The sequence below is a fragment of the Somniosus microcephalus genome, chromosome 8 (genome assembly GCF_052327205.1).
Source record: "Somniosus microcephalus isolate GS21.2 chromosome 8, FLI_Smic_1.0, whole genome shotgun sequence".
Taxonomy (NCBI): domain Eukaryota; kingdom Metazoa; phylum Chordata; class Chondrichthyes; order Squaliformes; family Somniosidae; genus Somniosus; species Somniosus microcephalus.
Window position 1 is genome coordinate 146,121,866 of NC_140994.1, and position 17,307 is coordinate 146,139,172.

A 17,307-nucleotide genomic window follows, 5' to 3' on the forward strand; every position below is an offset into this window, starting at 1 on the left:
CCAGTCTCTCTCTCTCTCATCAATCAAGCTTCTCTCTCTCTCTGAATCCAGTATCTCTCTCTGAATCCAATCTCTCTCACTCTGAATCCAGTATCACTCTCTCTCTGCTTCCAGTCTCTCTCTCTCACTGAATCCAATCTCTGTCTTTCTCTCTGAATCCAGTGTTTCTCCCTCAGAATCCAGTCTCTCTCTCTCTCTCCGAATCCAGTCTCCCTCTCTCCCTCTGAATCCAGTCTCTCTCTGTCTCTCTAAATCCAGTGTCTCTCTCTCTCTGAATCCAGTCTCTCTCTCTCTGAATCCAGCCTCTCTCTCTCTCTCTCTCTGAATCCTCTCTCTCTCTCTCTCTCTCTCTCTCTCTCTGAATCCAGTCTCTGGCTCTCTCTGAATCCTGTGTCTCTCTCTCTCTCTGAATTCAGTCTCTCTCTCTCTCTCTCTGATTCCAGTCTCTCCCTTTCTCTCTCTGAATCCAGCCTCTCTCTCTCTGAATCCAGTGTCTCTCTCTCTGTGAATCCAGTCTCTCTGTCTCTCTATGAATCCAGCCTCACTCTCTCTCTCTCTGATTCCAGTCTCTCTATCTCTCTCTGATCCAGTATCTCTATCTCTCTGAATCCAGCCCCTCTCTCTCTGAATCCAGTCTCTCTATCTCTCTCTGGATAAAGTTTCTCTCTCTCTCTCTGAATCCAGTCTCTCTCTCTGAATCCAGTCTCTCTCTCTCTCTCTTTCTCACCGAATCCTGTCTCGCTCTCTCTCTCTCTCTGAATCAAGTCTCTCTCTCTCTCTTATTCCAGACACTCTCTCTGAATCCAATCTCTCTCACTCTGAATCCAGTCTCTCTCTCTCTCTGAATCCAGTCTCCCTCTGATTCCAGTCTCTCTCTCTCTCAATCTCACTGAATCTTGTCTCTCTCTCTCTCTCTGAATCCTGTCTCTCTCTCTCTGAATCCAGCCTCTCTCTCTCTCTTGAATCCAGTCTCACCCTCTCTCTTGAATCCAGTCTCTCTATCTCTCTCTGATCCAGTCTCTCTATCTCTCTGAATCCAGCCTCTCTCTCTGAATCCAGTCTCTCTATCTCTCTCTGATCCAGTCTCTCTATCTCTCTGAATGCAGCCTCTCTCTCTCTCTCTGAATCCAGTCTCACTCTCTCTCTCTGATCCAGTCTCTCTCTCTCTGATTCCAGTCTCACTCTCTCTCTCTGAATCCAGACTCTCTCTCTGAATGCAGTCTCCCTCTCTCTGAACCAAGCCCCGCTCTCTCTGAATCCAGACTCTCTATCTCTCTCTGGATAAAGTTTCTCTCTCTCTCTCTGAATCCAGTCACTCTCTCTCTCTCTCTGAATCCAGTCTCTCTCTCTCTCTGAATTCAGTCTCTCTCTCTCTCTCTCTCTCTCAGAATCCAGTCTCTCTCTCTCTCTCTCTGAATCCAGTCTCTCTCTCTCTGAATCCAGTCTCTCTCTCTCTCTGATTCTCATTGCCACAGAGGGCAGTGTACGCCAGCTCATTAAATATATTTAAGAGGGAATTAGATATATTTCTACGGGCAAAAGGGGTTAAGGGTTACGGAGAGAAGGCGGGGACGGGATACTGAATTAAAGGATCAGCCATGATCTCATCGAATGGCGGAGCAGGCACGAAGGGCCGAATGGCCTACTCCTGCTCCTATCTTCTATGTATCTATGTATTCCAGTCTCCCTCTCTCTCTGAATCCAGACTCTCTCTCCAAATCCAGCCTCTCCCTCTCTCTGATTCCATTCTCTCTCTCTCTCTGAATCCATTCTCTCTATCTCTCGCTGAATCCAGTCTCTCTATCTCTCTCTCTGAATCCAGTCTCTCTCTCTCTGAATCCAGTATCTCTCTCTCTCTGAATCCAGGCTTTCTCTCTCCGATTCCAGTCTCACTCTCTCTCTGCTTCCAGTCTCTCTCTCTCTCTCTCTGAAATCAACCTCCCTCTCTCTCTAAATCCAGATTTTCTCTCTCTGAATCCAGCATCTCTCTCTCTGAATCCAGTCTCTCTCTCTCTGACTCCAGCCTCTCTCTCTCTCTGAATCCAGATACTCTCTCTGAATCTAGTCTATCTCTCCCTGAATCCAATCTCTCTCTCTCCCTGAATCCAGTCTCTCTATCTCTTTGAATCCAGCCTCTCTCTCTCTCTGAATCCAGTCTCTCTCTTTCTGAATCCAGTGTCTCTCTCTCGCTGAATTCTCTCTCTCTCTGTCTCTGATTCCAGTCTCTCCCTCTCTCTCTCTGAATCCAGTCTCTCTCTCTCTCTGAATCCAGACTCTCTCTCTGAATCCAGACTCTCTCTCTCTCTGATTCCATTCTCTCTCTCTCTCTCTCTCTCTGAATCCAGTTTCTGTCTCTCTCTGAATCCAGACTCTCTCTCTCTGAATCTCATCTCTCTCTCTGTGAATCCAGTCTCTCTCTCTCTCTCTCTCTCTCTCTGATTCCAGTCTCTCTCTCTCTCATCAATCAAGCTTCTCTCTCTCTCTGAATCCAGTATCTCTCTCTGAATCCAATCTCTCTCACTCTGAATCCAGTATCACTCTCTCTCTGCTTCCAGTCTCTCTCTCTCACTGAATCCAATCTCTGTCTTTCTCTCTGAATCCAGTGTTTCTCCCTCAGAATCCAGTCTCTCTCTCTCTCTCCGAATCCAGTCTCCCTCTCTCCCTCTGAATCCAGTCTCTCTCTGTCTCTCTAAATCCAGTGTCTCTCTCTCTCTGAATCCAGTCTCTCTCTCTCTGAATCCAGCCTCTCTCTCTCTCTCTCTCTGAATCCTCTCTCTCTCTCTCTCTCTCTCTCTCTCTCTGAATCCAGTCTCTGGCTCTCTCTGAATCCTGTGTCTCTCTCTCTCTCTGAATTCAGTCTCTCTCTCTCTCTCTCTGATTCCAGTCTCTCCCTTTCTCTCTCTGAATCCAGCCTCTCTCTCTCTGAATCCAGTGTCTCTCTCTCTGTGAATCCAGTCTCTCTGTCTCTCTATGAATCCAGCCTCACTCTCTCTCTCTCTGATTCCAGTCTCTCTATCTCTCTCTGATCCAGTATCTCTATCTCTCTGAATCCAGCCCCTCTCTCTCTGAATCCAGTCTCTCTATCTCTCTCTGGATAAAGTTTCTCTCTCTCTCTCTGAATCCAGTCTCTCTCTCTGAATCCAGTCTCTCTCTCTCTCTCTTTCTCACCGAATCCTGTCTCGCTCTCTCTCTCTCTCTGAATCAAGTCTCTCTCTCTCTCTTATTCCAGACACTCTCTCTGAATCCAATCTCTCTCACTCTGAATCCAGTCTCTCTCTCTCTCTGAATCCAGTCTCCCTCTGATTCCAGTCTCTCTCTCTCTCAATCTCACTGAATCTTGTCTCTCTCTCTCTCTCTGAATCCTGTCTCTCTCTCTCTGAATCCAGCCTCTCTCTCTCTCTTGAATCCAGTCTCACCCTCTCTCTTGAATCCAGTCTCTCTATCTCTCTCTGATCCAGTCTCTCTATCTCTCTGAATCCAGCCTCTCTCTCTGAATCCAGTCTCTCTATCTCTCTCTGATCCAGTCTCTCTATCTCTCTGAATGCAGCCTCTCTCTCTCTCTCTGAATCCAGTCTCACTCTCTCTCTCTGATCCAGTCTCTCTCTCTCTGATTCCAGTCTCACTCTCTCTCTCTGAATCCAGACTCTCTCTCTGAATGCAGTCTCCCTCTCTCTGAACCAAGCCCCGCTCTCTCTGAATCCAGACTCTCTCTCCAAATCCAGCCTCTCTCTCTCTCTGATTCCAGTCTCTCTCTCTCTGAATCAAGCCCCTCTCTCTCTGAATCCAGACTCTCTCTCCAAATCCAGCCTTTCACTCTCTCTGATTCCATTCTCTCTCTCTCTGAATCCAGTTTCTCTCTCTCTCTGAATCCAGTCACTCTCTCTCTCTCTCTGAATCCAGTCTCCCTCTCTCTCTGAATCCAGCCTCTCCCTCTCTCTGATTCCATTCCAATTCCAATTCCAATTCCAATTAAAATGCTTTATTGGCATGAAAGTTTACAGAGAACCATATTGCCAAAGCTTACATAGCAAAAAGGTACAGTTTTCCAACATTCTGTAGGTGTCAATCGATTTGACATTTGTTGGGTACATACAATATTACTTTTAAACAATATTAATTTTAAACAGTCTTTGTACTTCATTTGGTACGTTCAATATTAATTTTAAACAGTCTTAATTTTAAACAGTCCTCAGGTTGTGACATGTTGTTACATATTTGGCCCCAAGGTATGGTCTGTCTCCTTCTCCTAGGACTAATCTCAATTTTGACAGATCATCCAATTCCTTGAAATCTGGGGTTGTTTGGCTTAGCTTGTTGAATAATATGTTTCTTGATGTGTTGAATTTTTCGCATTTTAGGAGGAAATGCATTTCTGTTTCAACCTCGCCAGCCAGACATTGATCGCATATTCTATTCTCTCTAGGCTGCCAGGATTTCTTGTATCTGCCTTTTTCAATTTCCAGTTGGTGGTCGCTTAGTCTGTACCTGGTGAGGGTCTGTCTCTGTTTTGTGTCTCTGATGGTCGTGAGGTAGTCTGCCAGTTTATATTCTCTTTTTAGGGCCCGGTAACATTCTAATCTGCTTTGGCTTTCGGTTATTTTGTTCCAATGTTCCAGGTAGGTTTCTTTGCATTTTTTAATGATTTGGTTCACTCGGATTGGTGTTTGGGCGGCTGTGTTGGTCTGGGGCTGGTCAGGGTCTGGCTGAGTACTTAGTTTCCGTAGCAGCTGACTCAGGGGACTCTTTTCTGGGTTTAGCTCTTGGGTCTGAAAGGCTTTGAAGGTGTCTGAATCCAGTCTCTCTATCTTTCACTGAATCCAGTCACTCCATCTCTCTCTCCGAATCCAGTCTCCCTCTCTCTCTCTGAATTCAGCCTCTGTCTCTCTCTCTCTCTGATTCCAGTCACTCCCTTTCTCTCTCTGAATCCAGCCTCTCTCTCTCTGAATCCAGTGTCTCTATCTCTCTGAATCCAGCCTCTCTCTCTCTGATTCCAGTCTCTCTCTCTCTCTCTGAATCAAGTGTCTCTCTCTCTCTCTCTCTCTGAATCCAGTATCTCTCTCTGAATCAAATCTCTCTCACTCTGAATCCAATATCTCTGCCCCTCTGAGTCCAGTCTCTCTCTCTCACTGAATCCAATCTCTCTCTCTCTCCCTCTGAATCCAGTCTCTCTCTCTCTCTCTCTGAATCCAGTCTCTCTCTCTCTGAATCCAGTATCTCTCTCTCTGAATCCAGTATCTTTCTCTGAATCCAGCCTCTCTCTCTCTCTCTCTAATTCCAGTCTCTCACTATCTCTCTCTGAATCCAGCCTCTCTCTCTGAATCCGGTGTCTCTCTCTCTCTGAATTCAGTCTCTCTCTCTCTCTCTCTCAGAATCCAGTCTCTCTCTCTCTCTCTCTCTCTCTCTGAATCCAGTCTCACTCTCCCTCTCTCTGATTCCAGTCTCTCTATCTCTCTCTGATCCAGTCTCTCTATCTCTCTGAATCCAGACTCTCTCTCCGAATCCAGCCTCTCCCTCTCTCTGATTCCATTCTCTCTCTCTCTCTGAATCCAGTCTCTCTATCTCTCTCTGAACCAGTCACTCTATCTCTCTCTCTGAATCCAGTCTCACACTCTCACTGAATCGAATCTCTGAATCTCTCTCTCTCTCTGAGTCCAGTCTCTCTCTCTCCCTCTCTGAATCAAGCCTCTCTCTCTCTCTGAATCCAGCATCTCTCTCTGAATTCAATCTCTCTCTCTATGAATCTAGTCACTCTCACTCTGAATCCAGTCTCTCTCTCTCTCTGATTCCAGTTTCTCTCTCTCACTGAATCCAATCAATTCAATTCAATTCAATTCAAATTGCTTTATTGGCATGATAAGATACATCTTATGTTGCCAAAGCATCAAAATACATTTAATGTTGAACACATAAATGCAGATCTATTCATACAGTGTATAAACAGATATATCCCTGAGTGTATAAATATACATTCGCATAATTTATATATACTCTTTTATTAGGTTTACTGGTTGTCCCTCTGTTTATGGCAAGCTGTAACATAGTGTGCCGCTAGTGTTACACAGTTTCTCTCTTCCCCTAGTAGGTATGGGAGTTTTTGGTCGTCATTCAAATCTCTGAATTCAGGGCATATTTGTGAGAATTTTTGGTAGAAATTCTCGCTGATGCCCTGATATTTTCCACAGGCTGTGAGGACGTGCATCTCTGTCTCCACCACTCCCTGACTGCAGTGAGAGCATATCCTGTCCTCTCTTGGCAGCCTGGTCTGCCTGTGCCTGCCTTTTTCGATCGCCAGGCTATGTTCACTAAGTCTGTACCTTGTCAAGGTTTTTCTCAGTTTGTTATCCTTTACCATGGTCAAGTACTCAGCCATGTTGTATTGTCTGTTTAGGGCCAAGTAGCAATTGAGTTTGCTTTGGGTTTTTGTTGTTTCTGCCCAATATGACAGGTATTTTTCCTTTTGCTTAGTGACAATTGTGTTGGGTCGAATTCTCTGTGCTACGATGTCACTGTCCTGGGGCTGGTTATTGTTAGTATTGGTGTGGAGATGCCGGAGTTGGACTGGGGTGGACAAATGTAAGAAGTCACACAACACCAGGTTATAGTCCAACAGCTTTATTTGAAATCACAAGCTTTCGGAGCGCTGCTCCTTCTTCAGGTGAAGTGGAGAAATGCACAAAGACACAGCTTATATAGTCAGAGAATCATGACAGATGTTTACAGGTAACCTTTCCAACTGTCATTTATCACACCTCGGCAGAGAGATAATCACAGCAGTCAAAGGTGTGAATGGTGTCCAAACAGGTCAGTCAGGGAAACATTACATCAAAGAACAATGAGGTGGGGTCACAAGGGGTCAAATATTGCAGATGCTGGGGTCTGTATGAAAAACAAAAAAACAGACAAAAAACATTTTTTTTGGCTGGAGATCACAGCAGGTCCGGCCGCATCTGTGTAGAGAGAACAAGCCAATGTCGACTCGAGTCTGGATGACCCTGTGTCAGGTGGGGTTACATGTAGCGTGACATGAACCCAAGATCTCGGTTGAGGCCGTCCTCATGGGTGCGGAACTTGGCTATCAGTTTCTGCTCGACGATTTTGCGTTGTCGTGTGTCTCGAAGGCCGCCTTGGAGAATGCTTACCCAAAGATCCGAGGCTGAATGTCCTTGATTGCTGAAGTGTTCCCCGACTGGGAGGGAACACTCCTGCCTGGTGATTGTTGCGCGGTGTCCGTTCATCCGTTGTCGCAGTGTCTGCGTGGTCTCGCCGATGTACCATGCTCCGGGGCATCCTTTCCTGCAACGTATGAGGTAGACAATGTTGGCCGAGTCACATGAGTATGTACCATGTACCTGGTGGGTGGTGTCCTCATGTGTGATGATGGTATCTGCGTAGTTTCTCCGCTCCGGGGAAGTACTGGACGACGAAGGGTACTCTGCTGGTTGTGTCCCATGTTTGCCTTCTGAGGAGGTCTATGCGATTTTTCGCTGTGGCCCGTCGGAACTGTCAATCGACGAGTCGAGCGCCATATCCCGTTCTTACAAGGGCGTCTTTCAGTGTCTGTAGGTGTCCATTGCATTCCTCCTCGTCTGAGCAGATCCTGTGTATTCGCAGGGCTTGTCCATAGGGGATGGCTTCTTTAACGTGGTTAGGGTGGAAGCTGGAGAAGTGAAGCATCGTGAGGTTGTCCGTGGGCTTGCGGTAGAGTGAAGCGCTGAGGTGTCCGTCTTTGATGGAGATTCGTGTGTCCAGGAATGAGACCGATTCTGAGAAGTAGTCCATGGTGAGTTTGATGGTGGGATGGAACTTGTTGATGTTATCGTGTAGTCTTTTCAGTGATTCTTCGCCGTGGGTCCATAGGAAGAAAATGTCGTCGATGTACCTGGTGTATAGCGTTGGTTGGAGATCCTGTGCAGCGAAGAAGTCTTGCTCGAACTTGTGTGTTTGAAAGCGAGTAGTGGAGGCGTGGGGATGGCCTTAGCGAGGTGTTCGTCGTCATCAATGACATGTTGAAGGCTGCGAAGAACATGGCGTAGTTTCTCCGCTCCGGGGAAGTACTGGACGACGAAGTACTCCGGGGAAGTACTGGACTGGACCACCTCATTGTTCTTTGATGTAATGTTTCCCTGACTGACCTGTTTGGACACCATTCACACCTTTGACTGCTGTGATTATCTCTCTGCCGAGGTGTGATAAATGGCAGTTGGAAAGGTTACCTGTAAACATCTGACATGATTCTCTGACTATATAAGCTGTGTCTTTATGCATTTCTCCACTTCACCTGAAGAAGGAGCAGTGCTCCGAAAGCTTGTGATTTCAAATAAAGCTGTTGGACTATAACCTGGTGTTGTGTGACTTCTTACAATTGTTAGTATTGTTAGTGGTTGCTTCACTGAGTCCCAGGACTAGTTGACTGAGGGAGTTCTTCTTTATGGTCCTCTCTTGGCATTTCAAGGCTTCGTAATGATTGCAGTGGGGGTTGCTCATTTTTAGGTGTTTCCAAAATTTGGTGGCTCTTTTTTGGATAGTAATTATTAGTGGAAATTGGCCTAGTTCTGCCCTGCATGCATTGTTTACGGTTTTCCTTTGAGTCCGGAGGATACTTTTACAGAATTCTGCATGTAGGATCTCAATTGGGTGTTTGTCCCATTTTGCAAATCCTTCTTGTGTTAGCGGTCCCCACACTTCACTGCCATAGAGTGCAATTGGTTCAATTACTGATTTGAAAATTTTGAGCCAAATGCTAATTGGGATTTCTATTTGGATTGATCTTTTAATGGCATAGAAAGCCCTTCTAGCTTTCTCCTTCAGTTCATTCACAGCCAGTTTGAAATTTCCCGTAGAGCTGATTTTTATGCCCAAGTATGTGTAGTTAGTGGTTTGTTCGATTTTAGTTGTTCCTCGTGTGAGATTTATTTTGGGTCCCTGATGTCTGGATCTTTGCTGGAACACAAGGACTTTGGTTTTTTGGAGGTTTATTGTCAGGGCCCAGGTCTGACAGACCGACTCCAGCAGATCCAGGTTCTGCTGTAGACCCTCCTTAGTTGGTGACAGCAGAACCAGGTCGTCTGCATAGAGGAGTAATTTAACCTTGGATTCATATAGGGTGAGGCCGGGTACTGTAGATTGTTCAAGTAGTTTTGCCAATTCATTTATGTAAATGTTAGAGAGTGTCAGTGAGATTGGTGAGCCCTGCGTCACCCCCCGCCCCTGTGGGAAGTATTTTGTTTGTTTGTCTCCAATTTTAACTGCACATTTGTTGTTTGTATACATTGATTTAATTACATCATACGTTTTTCCCCCTACCCCGCTTTCGATAAGTTTCAGGAATAGGCCGTCATGCCAGATGGAATCGAAAGCCTTCTGGAAATCTATAAAGCATGCGTAGATTTTGCTTTTGTTTTGATGAATGTGTTTGTCAATTAGGGTCTGTAGGGTGAAGATATGATCTGATGTTCTATAGTTTGGCAGGAATCCAATTTGGCTTTTACTCAAGACATTGTGCTCCTCAAGGAAGTTTATAAGTCTTTTGTTTATGATACTACAATCACTCTCTTTCTCTCTGAATCCAGTCTTTCTCTCTCTCTGAACCAGTCTCCCTCTCTCTTCGAATCCAGTCTCCCTCTCTCTCTCTGAATCCAATCTCTCTCTTTCTCTCTGAATCCAGTCTTTCTCTCTCTCTGAATCCAGTCTCTCTCTCTGAATCCAGTCCAATTCCAATTCCAATTCCAATTCAAATGCTTTATTGCCATGAAAGTTTACAGAGAACCATATTGCCAAAGCTTACATAGCAAAAAGGTACAGTTTTCCAACATTCTGTAGGTGTCAATCGATTTGACATTTGTTGGGTACATACAATATTACTTTTAAACAATATTAATTTTAAACAGTCTTTGTACTTCATTTGGTATGTTCAATATTAATTTTAAACAGTCTTAATTTTAAACAGTCCTCAGGTTGTGACATGTTGTTACATATTTGGCCCCAAGGTATGGTCTGTCTCCTTCTCCTAGGACTAATCTCAATTTTGACAGATCATCCAATTCCTTGAAATCTGGGGTTGTTTGGCTTAGCTTGTTGAATAATATGTTTCTTGATGTGTTGAATTTTTCACATTTTAGGAGGAAATGCATTTCTGTTTCAACCTCGCCGGCCAGACATTGATCGCATATTCTATTCTCTCTAGGCTGCCAGGATTTCTTGCATCTGCCTTTTTCAATTTCCAGTTGGTGGTCGCTTAATCTGTACCTGGTGAGGGTCTGTCTCTGTTTTGTGTCTCTGATGGTCGTGAGGTAGTCTGCCAGTTTATATTCTCTTTTTAGGGCCCGGTAACATTCTAATCTGCTTTGGCTTTCGGTTATTTTGTTCCAATGTTCCAGGTAGGTTTCTTTGCATTTTTTAATGATTTGGTTCACTCGGATTGGTGTTTGGACGGCTGTGTTGGTCTGGGGCTGGTCAGGGTCCGGCTGAGTACTTAGTTTCAGTAGCAGCTGACTCAGGGGACTCTTTTCTGGGTTTAGCTCTTGGGTCTGAAAGGCTTTGAAATGAAGGGTGTCTGGGGAGCTAGATTTGAGGTGATTTAGGAAGTTTAGTGCTCGTTTTTGGATGTTTATTATCAGTGGGTATCTGCCTAGTTCGGCTCTGCATGCATTTGTTGCCGTTTTTCTTTGGGTGCGAAGGATGCTTCGGCAGAATTCTGCATGTAGGGCTTCTATTGTGTGTTTTTCCCATTTAGTGTAGCTTTGGTGATTTAGCGGGCCCCATACTTCACTACCGTACAGTGCAATGGGCAGGATTATGCAGTCAAATATTTTGAGCCAGATTTTGATTGGGATTTGGATGTTGTAGAATTTTCTTTTTATTGCATATAGGGCTCTTCGGGCTTTTTCTTTTAGTGCATTCACTGCTATGCTGAAGCTCCCTGATGCTGTAATAGTTAGACCAAGGTAGGTGTAGCTCATAGTGTGTCCTATAGTGGTATCACTGAGGCTAAACTGGTATTTGTTTTCCTGACATCTGGGTCTTTTTTGAAAAATCATGATGTTGGTTTTCTTTAGATTTACTGTTAGAGCCCAATTTTGGCAGTATTTGTCGAGTAGGTCTAGTTGTTGCTGTAATCCCTGTTCTGTGGGAGACAGCAGAACCAGGTCGTCCGCATAGAACAGGGATTTCACTTCTCCATCCAGGAGACGGAGACCTGGTGACTCGCTTTGCTCCAGCATGTCTGCTAATTCATTTATGTATATGTTGAACAGGGTCGGGCTCAAATTGCAGCCCTGCCGGACGCCTCCTCTTTGGGTGAAGAAATCGGTGCGTTTGTCTCCAATTTTGACCCCGCATTTGTTTTTCAGATACATTGATTTAATAAGGTCATAGACTTTGCCCCCTATTCCACTCTGAAGAAGTTTATAATAGAGCCCTTCGTGCCATATAGAGTCAAAGGCTTTCTTGAAGTCGATGAAACAGGCGAATATTTTCCCATTTTTTGTTTGGTGTATATGTTTTTCAATGAGGGTGTGAAGGGTATAGATATGGTCGGCGGTGCGGTGTTTTGGAAGAAAGCCTATTTGTTTTTTTCTGAGGATATTATGTTTGTTAAGAAAATCAAGTAATCTACTATTTAGAATACTGCAGAATAACTTCCCTAGACAACTGTTGACACAGATGCCGTGGTAGTTATTTGGGTCTGATTTGTTTCCACTTTTATATATGGGGGAGATTAGTCCTTGGCACCAGATATCGGGAAAACAGCCTGAGCGTAATATGATGTTGAATAGTTTGAGTATCGCACCCTGCATCTCCATATTGCTGAACTTGAGCATTTCATTTTTGATGTTGTCTGGGCCACAGGCTTTCTTTAGGTGGAGAGATTTTGTTTTTGTGGCCAGTTCTTTCCATGTGATTGGGGAGTCTAGAGGGTTTTGGTTGTCTTTAATTGTTGCTTCTAATGTGTGGAGTTTTTCTGTGACCTGATGTTGACTTGGGTTTGTTTCGTTTATTGGGATGTCTTTGTAGAGGTTTTCAAAATGTGTTCTCCAGATGTCGCCATCTTGGATTGGTAATGCTTGCAATTGTGTTGTACTCAGGTTATTCCACATTTCCCAGAATTGTTTTGGATTGGTGGAGTTTTCAATTTCTTCGAGTATTTTGTGGGTATAGTTTTGTGTTTTGTTCCTAATGGTGTGTTTATATCTTTTGAGGGTTTCATTGTATCTAGTACGTAGGTCCGGATTGTTTGGCTGGCGATGCTTTTAGTTTGATATTTTTCTCAGGTCTTTTCTGGCATTTTTGCATTCGTGGTCAAACCATTTCTTATTTTTATTTTGTCTTTTGTGACGCTTCCTCTTCTGTTTCACAAGGTCGGCTTTTACAGCTGCCTCATGGAAGATCATATTTATATCCTCTATGGCCATGTTTACACCATCTCTGGTGATCTCGTATGGGTTTTCTTTAAATTTTGATATTTTACTTGTGAGATCAGGTGACTTTAGTGCTGTGATGAATTTTTCTCCACCGTCTGGGGCCCATCTGTATGTCTGGTTTATTTTATGGAGCTTACTGGGTTCCTTTTTTGTGTCTGTAGTTTGGGCAGAAAGTTTAAGGTACATATTTATTTGGTTATGGTCTGAGAGGGGGGATTGCTGCCTGACAGTGAATGAGTTGATATCGCAGGGGTCCAGGTCAGTGATTGTATAGTCCACCACACTAGACCCAAGAGTTGAGGAGTATGTGAGTCTCCCTAGGGAGTCCCCTCTGAACCTACCGTTAACTATGTACAGGCCTAAGGCTCGGCAGAGTTGCACTACCTCCCTACCGCTTTTATTTATTTCACGATCAAGGTTGTTCCGATTTGCGATGGCTGGTGTGACATCTAAAGGGGTCTGGCCAAACACATGGTTGTTTCCCTGTGGGTCTATGAAGTCAGGTTCACAACCGGTCCTTGCATTTAGGTCCCCACATATTATCACCTTTCCTTGGGCCTGGAAATGGCTGATTTCCATGTGGAGAGTATCAAATAACTCCTCTTCGAAATATGGCGATTCTATTGGAGGTATGTAGATCGCACATAAGTAAACATCTTTTTTTGCTATTCCTATATTTTTATCTAGTTTTAGCCATACGTGTGATTTTCCCTGTTTTACCGGTGAGATGTGTTTGTCCAGTTCTCCCTTATACCACACCAATATTCCCCCGGAGGTTCTGCCCTTGCGTGTTTTAATGTTCTTTACTGAGGGCACAATGATTTCATGGTACATTGGAGGACAGTGGGTCGGCACGTCCTTTTGGCACCATGTTTCTGTTAACACAATTATATCAATGTCTTTTATAGCTTTTAGGAATTCAGGGTCTGTACTCTTCATCCCAAAAGTTGAGGAGCGGAGGCCCTGGATATTCCAGCAGCTTATGTGGAAAGAACGCATTTATATAGTTCAATAAAACGAAATAAAATGGACCTATTTTGTGGGATGAGTGTGGGAACACTATTTTCTATAATGCTAAATGATGATTTAGTATAAATTTCATGAGGCATGCACATATATCTATCTAATAATAGTAATAATACTGATAAGATAACAATAAAGATAACGATAAATAACAATATTAATAATTTCTCCGGCTTTCTATCAGGCTGTTCAGCATCGTCATGATCTTTCTCAGTTCTTGGTCTACAGTCTGTGGTCTAGAGGGGGGTCTTGGGTCTCTCTGAATCCAGTCTCTCTCTCTCTCTGAATCCAATCTCTCACTCTCTGAACCCAGTAACTCTCTCTCTCTGAATCCAGGCTCTCTCTCTCCAATTCCAGTCTCACTCTCTCTCTCTGCTTCCAGTCTCTCTCTCTCTCTCTCTCTCCGAAACCAACCTCCCTCTCTCTCTAAATCCAGATTTTCTCTCTCTGAATCCAGCATCTCTCTCTCTGAATCCAGTCTCTCTCTCTCTGAATCCAGCCTCTCTCTCTCTCTCTGAATCCAGATACAGTTCAGTTCAAGTTCAGTTCAAATGCTTTATTGGCATGAAAGTTTACAGAGAACCATATTGCCAAAGCTTACATTGCAAAAAGGTACAGTTTTCCAACATTCTGTAGGTGTCAATCGATTTGACATTTGTTGGGTATATACAATATTACTTTTAAACAATATTAATTTTAAACAGTCTTTCTACTTCATTTGGTACTCTCTCTGAATCTAGTCTACCTCTCCCTGAATCCAGTCTCTCTCTCTCCCAGAATCCAGTCTCTCTATCTCTTTCAATCCAGCCTATCTCTCTCTCTGAATCCAGTCTCTCACTCTCTCTGAATCCAGTGTCTCTCTCTCTCTGAATCCAGTCTCTCTCTGTCTCTGGTTCCAGTCTCTCCCTCTCTCTCTCTGAATCCAGACTCTCTCTCCGAATCCAGCCTCTCTCTCTCTCTGATTCCATTCTCTCTCTCTCTCTCTTTCTCTGAATCCAGTTTCCCTCTCTCTCTGAATCCAGTCACTCTATCTCTCTCTCTGAATCCAGTCTCTCTCTCTCTAAATCTCGCCTCTCTCTCTATGATTCCAGTCTCTCTCTCTCTCTCTCTCTCTGATTCCAGTCTCTCTCTCTCTCTCTCAATCAAGCATATCTCTCTCTCTGAATCCAGTATCTCTCTCTGAATCCAATCTCTCTCACTCTGAATCCAGTATCACTCTCTCTCTGATTCCAGTCTCTCTCTCTCACTGAACCCAATCTCTGTCTTTCTCTATGAATCCACTGTTTCTCCCTCTGAATCCAGTCTCTCTCTCTCTCTCCGAATCCAGTCTCCCTCTCTCTCTCTCTGAATCCAGTCTCTCTCTGTCTCCTGAATCCACTGTCTCTCTCTCTCTCTGAATCCAGTCTCTCTCTCTCTCTGAATCCTGTGTCTCTCTCTCTCTGAATTCAGTTTCTCTCTCTCTCTCTCTGATTCCAGTCTCTCCCTTTCTCTCTCTGAATCCAGCCTCTCTCTCTCTGAATCCAGTGTCTCTCTCTCTCTGAATCCAGTCTCTCTGTCTCTCTATAAATCCAGTCTCACTCTCTCTCTCTCTGATTCCAGTCTCTCTATCTCTATCTGATCCAGTATTTCTATCTCTCTGAATCCAGCTCTCTCTCTCTGATTCCAGTCTCTCTCTCTCTCTCTGAATCAAGTGTTTCTCTCTCTCTCTGAATCCAGCTCTCTCTCTCTGATTCCAGTCTCTCTCTCTCTCTGAATCAAGTGTCTCTCTCTCTCTCTGAATCAAGCCCCTCTCTCTCTCTTATTCCAGACTCTCTCTCTGAATCCAATCCCTCTCACTCTGAATCCAGTCTCTCCCTCTCTCTGAATCCAGTCTCCCTCTGATTCCAGTCTCTCTCTCTCTCAATCTCACTGAATCCTGACTCTCTCTCTCTCTCTGAATCCTGTCTCTCTCTCTCTGAATCCAGTCTCTCTCTCTCTCTTGAATCCAGTCTCACCCTCTCTCTTGAATCCAGTCTCTCTATCTCTCTCTGATCCAGTCTCTCTATCTCTCTGAATCCAGCCTCTCTCTCTGAATCCAGTCTCCCTATCTCTCTCTGATCCAGTCTCTCTATCTCTCAATGCAGCCTCTCTCTCTCTGAATCCAGCCTCTCTCTCTCTGAATCCAGTCTCTCTATCTCTCTGAATGCAGCCTCTCTCTCTCTGAATCCAGCCTGTCTCTCTCTGAATCCATTCTCTCTCTCTCTGAATCCAGTCTCACTCTCTCTCTCTGATTCCAGTCTCTCTCTCTCTCTCTCTGATTCCAGTCTCTCCCTCTCTCTCTCTCTCTCTCTCTGATTCCAGCCTCTCTATCAATTCAATTTCAATTCAATTCAATTCAAATGCTTTATTGGCATGAAAGTTTACAGAGAACCATATTGCCAAAGCTTACATAGCTCTATCTCTCTCTCTGATCCAGTCTCTCTCTCTCTCTGATTCCAGTCTCACTCTCTCTCTCTGAATCCAGACTCTCTCTCTGAATCCAGTCTCCCTCTCTCTGAATCAAGCCCCTCTGTCTCTGAATCCAGACTCTCTCTCCAAATCCAGCCTCTCTCTCTCTCTGATTCCATTCTCTCTCTCTCTCTTTCTGAATCCAGTTTCTCTCTCTCTCTGAATCCAGTCACTCTCTCTCTCTCTCTCTGAATCCAGTCTCTCTCTCTCACTGAATCCAATCTCTCACTCTCTCTCTCTCTGAATCTAGTCTACCTCTCTCTGAATCCAGTCTCTCTCTCTCTGAATCTCATCTCTCTCTCTCTGAATCCAGTCTCTCTCACACTCTCTCTCTTTAATTCCAGTCTCTCTCTCTCTCAATCAAGCCTCTCTCTCTCTCTGAATCCAGTATCTCTCTCTGAATCAAGTCTCTCTCACTCTGAATCCAGTATCTCTCCCCCTCTGAGTCCAGTCTCTCTCTCTCTCACTGAATCAAATCTCTCTCTCTCCCTCTGAATCCAGTCTCTCTCTCTCTCTCTGAATCCAGTCTCTCTCTCTCTGAATCCAGTGTCTCTCTCTCTGAATCCAGTCTCTCTCTCAGAATCCATCCTCTCTCTCTCTCTCTCTCTCTGATTCCAGTCTCTCCCTATCTCTCTCTGAATCCAGCCTCTCTCTCTCTGAATCCAGTGTCTCTCTCTCTCTGAATTCAGACTCTCTCTCTCTCTCTCTCAGAATCCAGTCTCTCTCTCTCTCTCTCTGAATCCAGTCTCACTGTCTCTCTCTCTCTGATTCCAGTCTCTCTATCTCTCTCTGATCCAGTCTCTCTATCTCTCTGAATCCAGCCTCTCTCTCTCTGAATCCAGCCTCTCTCTCTCTGATTCCAGTCTCCCTCTCTCTCTGAATCCAGACTCTCTCTCCAAATCCAGCCTCTCCCTCTCTCTGATTCCATTCTCTCTCTCTCTCTCTCTGAATCCAGTCTCTCTATCTCTCTCTGAATCCAGTCACTCTTTCTCTCTCTCTCTGAATCCAGTCTCTCACTCTCGCTGAATCGAATCTCTGAATCTCTCTCTCTCTCTGAGTCCAGTCTCTCTCTCTCCCTCTCTGAATCCAATCTCTCTCTCTATGAATCTAGTCACACTCACTCTGAATCCAGTATCTCTCTCTCACTGAATCCAATCTCTCTCTTTCTCTCTGAATCCAGTCTTTCTCTCTCTCTGAAACAGTCTCTCTCTCTGAATCCAGTCTCTCTCTCTCCGATTCCAGTCTCACTCTCTCTCTGTGCTTCCAGTCTCCCTCTCTCTCTCACTGAAACCAACCGCCCTCTCTCTCTAAATCCAGATTTTCTCTCTCTGAATCCAGCATCTCTCTCTCTGAATCCAGTCTCTCTTTCTCTGAATCC